Consider the following 13,205-nt stretch of genomic DNA (forward strand, 5'->3'; position numbering starts at 1 on the left):
CACTAAAGCTATGGCAACACACACACACACACACACACACACACACACACACACACACACCTGCCCACGGGATGTTCCCAAATTCTGTGATGCCATTCTCTGACCCAAAGTTGTGTCCAAAAATGTGTGCATTAGGGGAATTCATATTCAGTGGAATCTCACCCACTCCAGTGCATTATATTGCTTATGTATTATTATGTTTATATGCTGCCTTTCCTCAGATATGCAGATGTCACAACCTTGATGGCAGAAAGTGAAGAGGAATTAAATAACCTTTTAATGAGGGTGAAAGAGGAGAGTGCAAAATATGGTCTGAACTCAACATCAAAAAACGAAATCATCACCTCCTGGCAAATAGAAGGGGAAGAAATGGAGGCAGTGAGAGATTTTACTTTCTTGGGCTCCATAATCACTGCAGATGGTGACAGCAGCCACGAAATTAAAAGATGCCTGCTTCTTGGGAGAAAAGTGATGATAAACCTAGACAGCATCTTAAAAAGTAGAGACATCACCTTGCCAACAATGTCCGTATATTAAAAGCTATGGTTTTCCCAGTAGTGATGTATGGAAGTGAGAGCTGGACCATAAAGAAGGCTGATCGCCAAAGAATTGATGCTTTTGAATTATGGTGCTGGAGGAGACTCTTGAGAGTCCCATGGACTGCAAGAAAATCAAACCTCCCCATTCTTAAGGAAATCAGCCCTCAGTGCTCACTGGAAGGACAGATCGTGAAGCTGAGGCTCGAATACTTTGGCCACCTCATGAGAAGAGAAGACTCCCTGGAAAAGACCCCGATGTTGGGAAAGATGGAGGGCACAAGGAGAAGGGGACGACAGAGGATGAGATGGATAGTGTTCTCGAAGTTACCAGCATGAGTTTGACCAAACTGTGGGAGGCAGTGGAAGACAGGAGTGCCTGGTGTGCTCTGGTCCATGGGGTCACGAAGAGTCGGACACGACTAAACAACAACAAATGCTGCCTTTTCTCCGAAGTGGCATTCCCGGTTCTCTTCTCATTTTATCCTCACAACAACACTGTGAAATAGGTTAGGCTGAAAGACAGTGTCTGGCCCAAGGTCACCCAGTGAGTTTCATGGCTGAGTGAAGATTTCAACTCTGGTTTCCCAAGTCCTGTTCCAGCACTTTAACCATTACACCATATTTTCACAAAAACTGTTTGCTAAGAATTATATATTAGGCAAGACTGCATGCCCAAAACGTATTAGGAGATTAATTAGGAGATAAATCCTGATAGTATTTTTTTGGGTGAGGTCTTTTTAATAATAATTAAAAAATGCAAACAGATGCAGAAATGTCGAGAACAAAATTTAGGATTGGGGAAATGAGAAACAAAAACTGTTTCTCCCTTCCCTAGGATTGAAATTTGAATGTAAAATATACCTTCCATAAATGCATTGTGCCGCTAAAATGCAATTTCCTCCATTTGTGCCTCCAATATTTTACCCCACTGCTTCCACCGCACTGCTGATTACCATATGCATGGCCATGAGAGTGAAGGGGAAGACAGCTGGGATTTCTGACTCCCTTTTCCCCAGGAAGGATCAAAATGCTAGATTGAACTGCGACTCATTCCTAAATGGCCACAAACTTTTAGCCTTTGTTACCCTGGCATAATGGAAGGATTGCAACTGAGTGATCTTTGCATGTGGAAGGTCCCAGGTCCAGTTCCTGCAATCTCCAGGTGTGATGGGAAACCCTAGCCTGAAAACAATGGCATACTCTCCAACTGTCCTGATTTTCCAGAGACAGTCTCAGAATTATGAAAGCCAACCCGGCTTCTTATTTGATACTGGAATGTCTCTATTTCCCCTGCCAGCGCCTAGCTCATGGTGGAGGATGAGCCAACACTTGTCCTGAGTGCTGGCAGTGGTGGCAGTGCTGGCTGCAAGGAAGCACCCTGAAGCCTTTCCATGGCCTCCATGCTTGGCCTCCTCCCTCGGGCAGCTCGTAACCAAAGCCCATAACCAAAGATGTTGGCTATTATTTGCACTGCAGAAGGCATGCTGGGGAGACCACACATTACAAGGAATGCAAAATAACTTTTGCTAGGCTTTAATAATAAAAACAAAAACCCCTTTTACATTAAATATATCAATAAGCATGCCCCATCCACCAACCCATTGTCGGAATCTCCGCTCTACAGAGCTACTCCTCCTGCAGTCGAGTCCTTCAGAATCGCCTCCGATGACAATTAACAACCTGAGCCTTTGATGAGGCTCCAAGCACGTTCCCTCGTTACACAGAGAATCAAAGCAGCAGAAGTGATGAGATTTATGAGCTACATCGTAAAGAGCATTTTATTTCTAACTATGCAGACAGAAAAGAAACATCCTCTCTCTGTGAAAGCAGAGAGCAACTGAAAAAAAGGAACAGGAAACAGTAACATCACATCTGTTTCCTGCGAGACTTCCAACAGCCTGGAATGTCTGGAATGTAAACAGAGTCTTGTGACTCCAAGCAACTGCACAGTGGTACAAACAGAAACTAACACCCATTCCCCAGGGTACAGAGAGAGCTTCGTGCTACTCTTTATATACTATACCCAACAGCTTAATTAACATAACAGCACCTGCTATACTGCTTCACAGCTGTAAAACTAGGTCACATTATTTGCTCTGTCCCTTAAAGAAATGCACATCTTGTGGAACAATAATGAACCTTCAAATTTAAAGAGACCATTCAACAGGAGAGGCTGCTGCCACGGAGGACCAGTCCCATGTGATGCGCCAGCTCTGAGAGGCAGGCAGAGGGCAGGGCTGCCCCAGGTGGGAAGAAAGTGGGAATGGAGAAGAGTTCAAGGATGGTCAGGGATGATGGGAGTTGTAATTTGGGACATATTCCTCACCCCTGTCTTATAATATAAGCCAAAAGCAACCTAACAGACTCCTGTTGTTAGTTGGAAATTGATGCAGATGCCATTATCGCGTCGGAATCTGTGGGTTGCTGAGGAATTTGTGAACAACTGCTAAAACACTCCATCTCCTGTGTTTTGCTAAATTCTCCCGTAAATGGTGTACAATTGTTTTGACATTTCAAACAGCAGAAAGTTATGCTGGATAGTTCCTGGGTCTCTCTCTCTTTTTGTCCTATCTGTTTTTCCAAATCCATTTACATTTTTTAAAGGATAATTCCCTAGGATTTGAAATTATTTCCGAATGCAGGAGGCGAGGGGGATAAAAAAAGAGAGAGTTATCTTCTTCTAGCAGGAGAGGGTGCCAAGACCCCGCCATCGGAATGAGACTAGGTTACAGCAGGTGGAGAAGCACAAAGGAGAGGAAAGGAGAGCAGCAACACAAGAGGTTGACTGGCTTCTTGACGTTTGAATTATAGCAATTATCCTCCCACGCTATTATCACTCTGAAGCTCAGTCCTGCCACCCTTATTCACATAACTCCAAAACGAAGGTGGCTCTGAGCGGTGGATTCCCCCACCCCTTGCCTGGCTGAGAAATCCAGGATTAGAATCTCCCCATATTTTGGGGCCCCTACAGAGGATGAAAGTGGTTTTTCTGTGTGATATAATTGGATTTGGAGGAACAGCATGCAGTTGGGAGAACTTGAGGGCAGAGATTCTTTCACATACTCCATTGGATGGGCGAATGCCGGATTTGAGGGGAGTCCAGGCAAAGGACCCTTCCTACCTAATGAGATCTGCTGGACTTAAATCACAGGGGTGGGTGGGTAGAGAGTTTTGCTTTTGGTCATGTTCTTATTTTTTCCAGTCTTCAGGACCTAACAAAAAAAAGTCATTAGCAGGTTGTCTGAATATGCACATTTTTTTCCAAGCAATTTTTCCTAACATACACATTTTGGGGGCAAGTATTATTCTTTAACATGATACATTTTTGTTTGTTATTTTCATGAATACATGCATATTTTTTTTGTATACACTTCGCCCCAATAAATGCATTTCTGCACACTTTTTCTTGGCCCGCCGCAAAATTCAGAGAAGTGCAAATTTCAAAGGCTGACTGTGTTTCAGCTCATTGTCTTTTGGAACGTGTGAATTACATAGGTAGGTTCACATTGACATGCAAATCAAACTGCATTTCTCTGCCTGCCCTAGTGACAATCCAAACAGCACCAGGTAGCCGGAGAGACTACCATTTCAATTCTCCCAAATTCTCTTGCATTGCATTGTGGGAAATTTAAATGGGAGCTAGACCTGATTGGTGGATCGGATTATCAAAAATGAACCCCCCCTCCACATGCCAGTATACAGACTCCAACCCAGAGTCATCCTTGAGACCTAAAGTATTCTGAGTTGAAATTCAAATTCAAATGTTATTGCAAAAAATATATGCACCAGACTCACAGTTCAGCTAACAAAATACAAGTAAAGCCAATTTTTGACTATGTTAAGAAATCTCATAGATTCATATCAACACACATTGACTGCAGTGTCTGTGTGTTTTGGCTCAAGTCACAGAGGGGGGAAAAGACAAGGTAGAGACTAAAATAATGAATGTGAATGGTTAACATCATCACTTCAACAGTCAATCAATGAGACAGAAGCTAAAACGAATACACGTTTCAGCAGTAAGACAGTTCAGATTAGACATCAATGATGATGGTAGCTAAATAAATTGTATCAAAAACAATGTTGTGAAAAGCGATGAAAGTTGAACCCAACAGATCAGGGTCCCGGCAAATCTTATGTTTGTAGTCTTTCATGTTTTAAATGTCTGTCCTATGAGCTTCAGATGAAGGGCAGTACAGTGGTACCTCGGTTTAAGAACAGCCCTGTTTACAAACTATTTGGTATAACAACTCTGCAAAACCGTAAGTAGTGTTCCGGTTAGTGAACTTTACCTCTGTCTAAGAACGGAATCTGAATGGTGGAAGGGCACCGGCAACAGGAGGCCTCATTAGGGAATGCGCCTCAGTTTAAGAACGGTTTCTGTTTAAGAACGGACCTCAGGAACGAATTAAGTTCATAAACCAAGGTACCACTGTGTACAAATTTAATAAATAAATATAAAATGACTTTCTAGATCCATTTCAATTGGGTTTTGGCCCGGTTTTGGCCCAGAAACTGATTTGGTTGACCTCTGTTGGGAGAGAGACAGGGAAATGTCTGAATTCTCCCTGACCTCTTGGCAACTTTTGTAACCATCAACCAAGGTATCCTTCTGGAACGGCTGTCTGAGTTAGGAGTGAGTGGCTCCACTTTGCAGTGGTTTTGGTCCTACTTGGACTATTGTTTACAACAGTGATGCTTGGGGAGTGCTTTTTAGCCCCATGGAACCTTCCAGGTGGGGTTCCTTGGTGTTCAATTTCATCCCCTTTGCTATTTAACATCTACATGAAACCACTGAATAGGGTCATCCAGAATACGTTGTCAGCACTATGCCAATGACACACAGCTCTACTTCTCTTTTACATCTGCAGGTGTGGCAGTGGAAGTGCTGGACCAGTGTCTTGCCTCAGTAATGGACTGGATGAGAGCCAATAACCAATGGCCTTTTAAACTGTGTGTTGTGGTGGTGGAGGAGCTATTGTTTTAGTCTGTTAATATGGTATATATTTTTTGTGATTTTATATTGCAAACCACCCTATGATCTTCGGATGAAGGGCAGTATAGAAATTTAATGAAATTAATGATGATGATGATGATGGATAATACCAGTTGCTGGCAACTACAGGAGGGGACAGTTGCTCTTGTGCTCATTTTCTGCTCGCTGGTTTTTCCCAGGCATCTGGGACGCAGGCATCTAAACCACTGAGCCTCTTGGGTTTGCCGATCAGAAGGTTGGTGGTTCAAATCCCCACGATGGGGTGAGCTCCCGTTGCTCTGTCCCAGCTCCTGCCAACCTAGCAGTTTGAAAGCACGCCAGTGCAAGTAGATAAATAGGTACAGCTGTGGCAGGAAGGTAAATGGTATTTCCATGCGCTCTGGCTTCCGTCACGGTGTCCCGTTGCACCAGAAACAGTTTAGTCATGCTGCCCACATGATGTGGAATGCTGTCTGTGGACGAATGCCGGCTCCCTCAGCCTGAAAGCGAGATGAGCTTCACAACCCCAGAGTCGCCTTTGACTTGACCATCTAGGGGTGAAGTGGACATGAGGCAGGAGTTGATAATGCAGGTGAGCTGCACACAGGTGAGCTGCAAGCAAGCTGCCGGCCAGCTCTGTGGAGGCTCCTTTTATTGACACAATATGCAAACCCAGGCAGATACATTGGGGCTGTGACCTTTACACTTCTTCCAGTCCTGAGATCGTGGGGTGGTACAACGTTATTTTGGCATCTGTTTCCACCGTGTCATTTTACCTGGTTGACCGCTGTGAGAACAGGATGCTGGAAGAGATGGGCCATCTTGGCTCTTCTTGTGTGGGTGAGTTTAGGTGTGGCCTTGGAGCTCTTCACAGCAGCTCCCTCATGCCTTCCGGCTACTGACAAGGGCAAGCAAATGGCCAGTAGCAGTCACAGGGAAAGTTGTGTGTGGTGCCTCCACTACGATGCAGGAAGACCAACGGTGATGGCTGAAGCCCAGCACCAGGTGGAGACCCTTCTGGCACCTGAGACTTCCAGCACTTGCCTGTTTGCTATGTGCTGCCTCTGAACCTGCTAGGATGGAAGTGGTTTTTGTGCGGAAGGGACCAGGAAATAAATTATATGACAGCAGGAACCAAAGGGCAAACTCTTTGCAGCTCGGCCACTTTTCCCACTCTTTCCCTCCTTTTATTGTAGTCTTCGTTACTCATGTGAAGACTTGGGCAATTTTCAGCACCATTTATCAAAAAAAGGGGTGGGGGTGGGGAAAACTGCTGCTGGGTTTTTTTTTTTGTATTGTTAATGGGAATTGCACAGATAATGCTCCACTGGAAATTTACTTCTCGAGTGCGATTTCAATTTAGCAGATGGACCGAGGCTACAATCAGTGGCAACAGAGTTTCCTTCCTCCAGGAAAATTTGGAGGTCATCACTCGAGTCTTTGGTGTTGAATATATGATTGCATTATGTTCCCCAACAACAACAAAAGTGGAAAATAGGTTAGGAAATTGCAGGGTAAAGGAGCTAATGCATAACCCATTATAATGCTCGACTGCTGTACAGCCGAATGCCTCCTGTTTAATTATGAGGTGGTGAAATCAGCACAGTGTAGTGACATTAATCACTGAAGTAGTGGAGCATTTTTACTTGAAAAGAAGAAATTCTTCTTATGGGTAGATTAACCTTCACCTCCACATCCTCCTTCAAATTCAGAACAATCTATGGCAGGGTTGGGGAGCGCTGGGGTCTTCTAGATGTTGCTGGACTACAACTCCCAGAATCCCTGATTATTGGCCATGCTGACTTGGGATGATGGGAGCAAACGTCCAACAATATCTGGAGCACTACAGTTTCCCCATCATCACCCTCTGGGTTAACAGAGGAAGAGACTGCTAACCTTTGGTCTGGGTTCTTGTTTCAGCCGGACTACAGAACCTGTGTAGCGTAATGGTTAGAGTGTTGGACTATGACCTGGGAGAGCAGGGTTTGAATCCTCACTCAGCCATGAAGCTCACTGGGTGACTTTGGGCCAGTCAACGTCTCTTAGCCTAGCGTACCTCACAGGGCTGTTGTGAGGATGAAATGGGGAGGAGGAGAACCATGTGACCACCTTGAGGTCCTCAGGGGAATAAAAAGGCATGTAATAAATAAATAATAAATAAAACAAAACTCACCAGGTTGTTTTGGACAGGTAGCAGGTTTTACGGCATTACCGAGCCTCTTAAGCATGTCTACTCAGAAGTTGACCTCATGGAGTTCAATGGGCTTTACTGCCCAATAAGTATATTTTGAATTGCAACCTGAGATTGTTTTCACATCATTTTTTAAAAAATTAAACTGCTTTGAGCTACTGCTTTGTGCTGCACGCGAGTGCCATCGTTGAGAGATGCAGCACAGAAGGAAAATGGGCACACAGGACTGTAAGATTTTATTGTTTTCGGTCAATGACAATGTAGGTTTTACAAAACGATGTGAGGAAAATCCAGCAGAAGCCTCACATGTACAAGCTTCCCACTCTTGCAACATGAGAATATATCTATGTTTAGATTAAGGTTACCAGATTTTTTTCAATGAATCTGGGGACACTTTTCAACTTCAATGGATTTTGTATGGGGGTAAAGGTAAAGGTACCCCTGACCGTTAGGTCCAGTCACGGACAACTCCGGGGTTGCGCGCTCATCTCACTCTAAAGGCCGAGGGAGCCGGTGTTTGTCCGCAGACAGCTTCCGGGTCATGTGGCCAGCATGACTAAGCTGCTTCTGGCGAACCAGAGCAGTGCACAGAAACGTTGTTTACCTTCCCACCAGAGTGGTACCTATTTATCTACTTGCACTTTTGATGTGCTTTTGAACTGCTAGGTGTGTGGGGACTGATTTGTAAATCTGGGGACTGTCCCCAGGAAACGGGGAAATCTGGTAACCTTAGTTCAGATCTAAATGGCTGTGCATATTAAGACTAAAGATTGGCTGTTGCACTTGAGAGAGCAGCTTCACGTCATCCTAGCCACCCACTAAAATCTTTCTTGGAAGTCATACTCTCCGTCCAACTGTTGGCATGTGGATTTTCTTCTTCTTTCACGGGGATTTCATGCTGGCAATGGGTGGAGACAGAGGCAATGATGGACAGGGCCAGAGACGAACGTGTCATGGATTAACTGATCTGGAATAAATCTGCTCCTATTTTCACCATGGCTACCTCAGATTAGAATTCTTAATCCCAGGCAAGTCTACTCAGAAGCAAGCCCCACTGGGTGTGATGGGGTTACTTGCAGATGTGTATTTAACAGACCTCTAGAGTTCTGGAAAGTAAGTGGCAGCAATTGCTTTCTGACTTTAGGGTGCAACACACACACACACACACACACACACACACGAAGCCTATCCATTTGTTCCTGGGCAGCTGTGGAAAAATTACATCATGTCCTCAAGCCGCTTAACCAGCAGAATTTTTTCAGCCCTTTTCAGTTGCTTTCAGATAGAAAGAGGGAATTCATACTTTAAAAAATAATAGTAAGTAAGTAGGAAAAGTATGGGAAGGAAGGAACTGATGAGGGACGCTGGGCAGGGCCTTCTTGGTTGCTGCACCCAGACTGGCGAATGGCCTTGGCTCATTCTTTGTTGATATTCCAATGCTTAGCAAAGCCCATTCCTTTCAAAGGTCTCTTCTCTTATCAGTTTAGTTATCCCCCTCCACCCTTGTTTGCTGTGGGCCAAACTGCTTGCTTGCTGGTTATTTCTGCTCCTGCATTTCTGATTTCACTGCTGCTCTTCGTGTTTTGTTTTACGAGACTCTTTTTATTGTATTGATTGATTGTTTTACATTTTTGTGGCTGTTGTTGCGCCATGCCTTGAGGGCCCTTTTCTTGAGAGGAGAAAGGCTAGCCTATATGTTTTCATTATATGAATAAATCGCATAAACATAAATGCACATGGCATTTTTAGTATTTCTTAGAGGGAGAAATGGCAGGCCCCTGACCCCCAAGGTGATTAGAATCTAAATCTGACCGTGTGGAAGGCAAGAGAAGGAGAGTCTGAGTCCAGGGTCGCAGGAGATGGATGTGAGTCCATGTAGCTACATTCTGGCTCCGTTCAGGACTGTAAAATCACACAATGGAGATCATGTGAGGAGCAGGGGAGAGGAATGAGCCAGTTCACCCCACCCTCTCCATTGCATCTTTGCCTGGCTGCAGGTTCTAAATTGCAGAGTGGTAATTGTGGGTTATCTGGTGGTTAAGTTTTAAAAGAATAAAATGACGATTTCCTGTGTTAGTAGAAGGCAGGAGCTCTGTATTTTGAAGCTATAGATTAAGAACAGAATCCAGTGAGACAGCAGATTTGCCTTGCTCCATCTGGATGCCTAGATCTAGGTTTAGGGCAAATATTATCTTGGTAAGAGAGCCACAGCCAATATTTAAAATCACAAAACATGCAGCAAAGTAAAGTGTGGAAATATAGGCCAGTTAGACCTGTAAAATATCCCCTTTTAAGTTTCTTTCCAAAGCTTCCCCTTTCTTCCCCTTTAGCACAGAAACGTCCGCATAGCAGAGAGCAAAGAAATCTACACCCTCTCCCTGTGAGAGCAGAGAGCAACTGCACAAAGGAACAAAGGAAACAGGAAACCACTAACATCACATCCCGTCTCCTTTCCCATGAGACTGGGTCTCTGGAATGTAAACAGAGTCCTGTGACTCCACGCAGCTGCTCAGTAATAAGAACAGAAACTAACATATTGCACATGATACGGCTTCCTAGCTGCAATTCAGCTACTCTGCCAACATGGTTCTCCCCCTTCTCGTTTAATTGGGAAGGAGGTGTGAGGGCTCTGGTAGGATCCTGCCAACTTGCCCAGTTTGGGGAAGGAACTGGGGGGCTCTAGGGCTCTGCCAGAGCCCCCATGCCTCATTTTCAAAGCTTTGGGAAGACAGTGCAAGAGTTGAGGGCAGGGGGTAGGCATCAGTTTACTGAGGTCTGCCTCTGCTGACTGGCAGTGGCTCTCCAGGGTTTTGGACAGAATTAATTTCCAGCCCTCCCTGCAGATTCCTGAGACTGGGACGTTCTGCACACCAAGCAGATGTCCCGACATTACTTTCCAAATTGTGTGAAAGACTGAAAGCTCAGTAGTAGAGTAGCGGATGTTGACAGTCACCCAAAAGCCATTGCCAACGTTTGCCAGTGTGTGTCTGGAAAAGGGGGAAAATATATACATACAACATTCGTGACATTCGTCTGAGGTTGTTAACAATCGCTGAATTCAGGATATTTACGGCAACACATATATCGATCGGCATTACAAGGGGCTTGCAATATTCCATCAAGGTGAAATAATTCAAGCAGAAAGAGCATGCAGCGCTACAAGCCAAGGATGTGATTGTGTTTATGCAGCACGCTATTGCTGTAATGCGAAAATTATTCAAGTCAGGAACAGCCTTGTGCTGAGTCTTTTGAAATGAAACCTCTGGGACGCTAAAAAGGCTAAAGGGCGACGGTTAGTTGTACTATGGCATCAATCAGTGGCTTTGCATTGCAGTTTTCTCACTTGTGAGATTGAAATAATAATAAAAAGGACCTTTATCTCGTTTTCCAGGTCAGTGGCTATGCTGGATGTCCAGCAGGTGGTGCTCCTTACCTTGAAGATGGAAATCTCTTTTTCATTACAGGAAACCAAGGCGGTTTCTCTCAACTCTTGCAAAATTAACAGCTCCAAACAGGTAAATCATAAAAGTGCGGATCAATTTAATTAGTGTCCTGTCAGCATGGGCAGCCACCCTTTTTGATCTATGCCCATATGCTGGGATCTGACATGTTTTCCATAGTTATTCAAAGGTGTGGATTGCTAGGAACCTGAGCATCTGCCTGTCCTCCTTCTGATCTCTTAACTTGCAAAGCTAGTGGCTATGAGCAGTCAAGGCCAGTTTGCAGACCCTTTTCCTTTTATATATGAACAGTCCTGACATGTGTCTGCTTGCTTACAATGGGGATAAAAAGGTAAAGGTAAAGGGACCCCTGACCATTAGGTCCAGTCGTGGCCGACTCTGGGGTTGCGGCGCTCATCTTGCTTTATTGGCCGAGGGAGCCGACGTACAGCTTCCGGGTCATGTGGCCAGCATGACTAAGCCACTTCTGGCGAACCAGAGCAGCACACGGAAATGCCGTTTACCTTCCCGCCAGAACGGTGCCTGTTTATCTACTTGCACTTTGACGGGCTTTTGAACTTCTAGGTTGGCAGGAGCTGGGACCAAACAACTGGAGCTCACCCCGTCGCGGGGATTCAAACCGCCGACCTTTTGATCGGCAAGTCCTAGGCTCTGTGGTTTAACCGACAGCGCCACCTGTGTCCTCCTACAATGGGGATGGGGAACCACAATTGGAATACAGCTCTCTATCAGGCTCTCAGGACTCTTCCCAGGCCACACCCCTTACTGACACTGCTCTGTGCCTTCTCTAAATGGCTTCTATGTCCATGGCTTGAAGCATTATGTTACTGAAGTCCAGTTGTCGGGGAGCACAAGTGCTGTTCTCATGTCATGCTTATGAGCTTCCATAGACATCTGGTTGGCTACAGTGAGAAACTGAAATAGAGGGACCTTTGGCCTGATCCAGCTTACGGTCTTATGTTCTTAAACTGACAGTATTATATTTATGGAGTGAAAGGGGAGAGGATGTTCAGTCTTCACGGATCCCTTGCTTCCCCATAAATTATCCATCCAAAAGTGTGACTTTGACAGCTGATTTCTTCTCAGCCAACACCTCATTCTGTGGCACTGGGGACCAGGACCCACAAGGAGCAGGTGAGGTGGTCAACTTGTTTGCAGGATAACAACAACAACAACAACATCACAAGATCTCAGCACAGTTCACAAGAAAAAAGAAAATAAGAACGTACCACTTCACATTGCAGGGGGAGGTGTATTTGCAGACTGTATCATTTGAGACTGTGTGTGTGTGTGTTTGGGGGGACAACAGGACTGAAAGTTTCTACACTGGAGGGAGATCTATTATATATGTGGCATGTCAGAGAAAAGCAGTGACAAACCTAGACAGCATCTTAAAAAGCAGAGACATCACTTTGCCAACAAAAGCCCGTATAGTGAAAGCTATGGTTTTCCCAGTAGTGATGTATGGAAGTGAGAGCTGGACCATCAAGAAGGCTGATCGCTGAATAACTGATGCTTTTGAATTATGGTGCTGGAGGAGACTCTTGAGAGTCCCATGGACTGCAAGAAGATCAAACCTATCCATTCTTAAGGAAATCAGCCCTGAGTGCTCACTGGAAGGACAGATCCTGAAGCTGAGGCTCCAATACTTTGGCCACCTCATGAGAAGACTCCCTGGAAAAGACCCTGATGTATGGTCCACAATCAGGTCTTCTCTATATATTCCAGACTCTGCTGCTACTTTGATCACTATAGGACTGCTTGGGTCCTTATGTTCTTCAGGACCACCTGAGTCCTTATATCTCAGCAGAACCACTCAGATAATCTGGAAGAGCTCTGCTAGCTGCCCACCCCCCCCATGTTACAGAGACCCATCTGGTGTACTCTGGAACTTGGGCATGTAGTGTTTCTGGTCCCATGTTGTTCCAGCAGAGATGTAACAGACACCCTCACATTGGGCTTTCATGCATCTCTTGGAGATCTTTTTATGCTGACAGCGCTATGCAGTATTCTTGTTTTTAATGTTGGTTTTTGTACTT

General features: G+C 44.9%; 1 long non-coding RNA gene across 1 annotated transcript; it reads left to right on the top strand.

Moving 5' to 3' along the window:
- Positions 1 to 2,490: 2,490 nt before the first annotated feature.
- LOC309534415 lies at positions 2,491 to 12,299 on the top strand. Its single transcript, XR_014220698.1, has 3 exons — positions 2,491 to 2,785; positions 11,097 to 11,220; positions 12,253 to 12,299. It is a non-coding gene; the product is annotated as an uncharacterized lncRNA (long non-coding RNA).
- The last annotated feature ends 906 nt before the right edge of the window (positions 12,300 to 13,205 follow it).

The sequence above is a fragment of the Podarcis vaucheri genome, assembly GCF_965113315.1.
Source record: "Podarcis vaucheri genome assembly, chromosome: 6".
Classification (NCBI taxonomy): Eukaryota; Metazoa; Chordata; class Lepidosauria; order Squamata; family Lacertidae; genus Podarcis; species Podarcis vaucheri.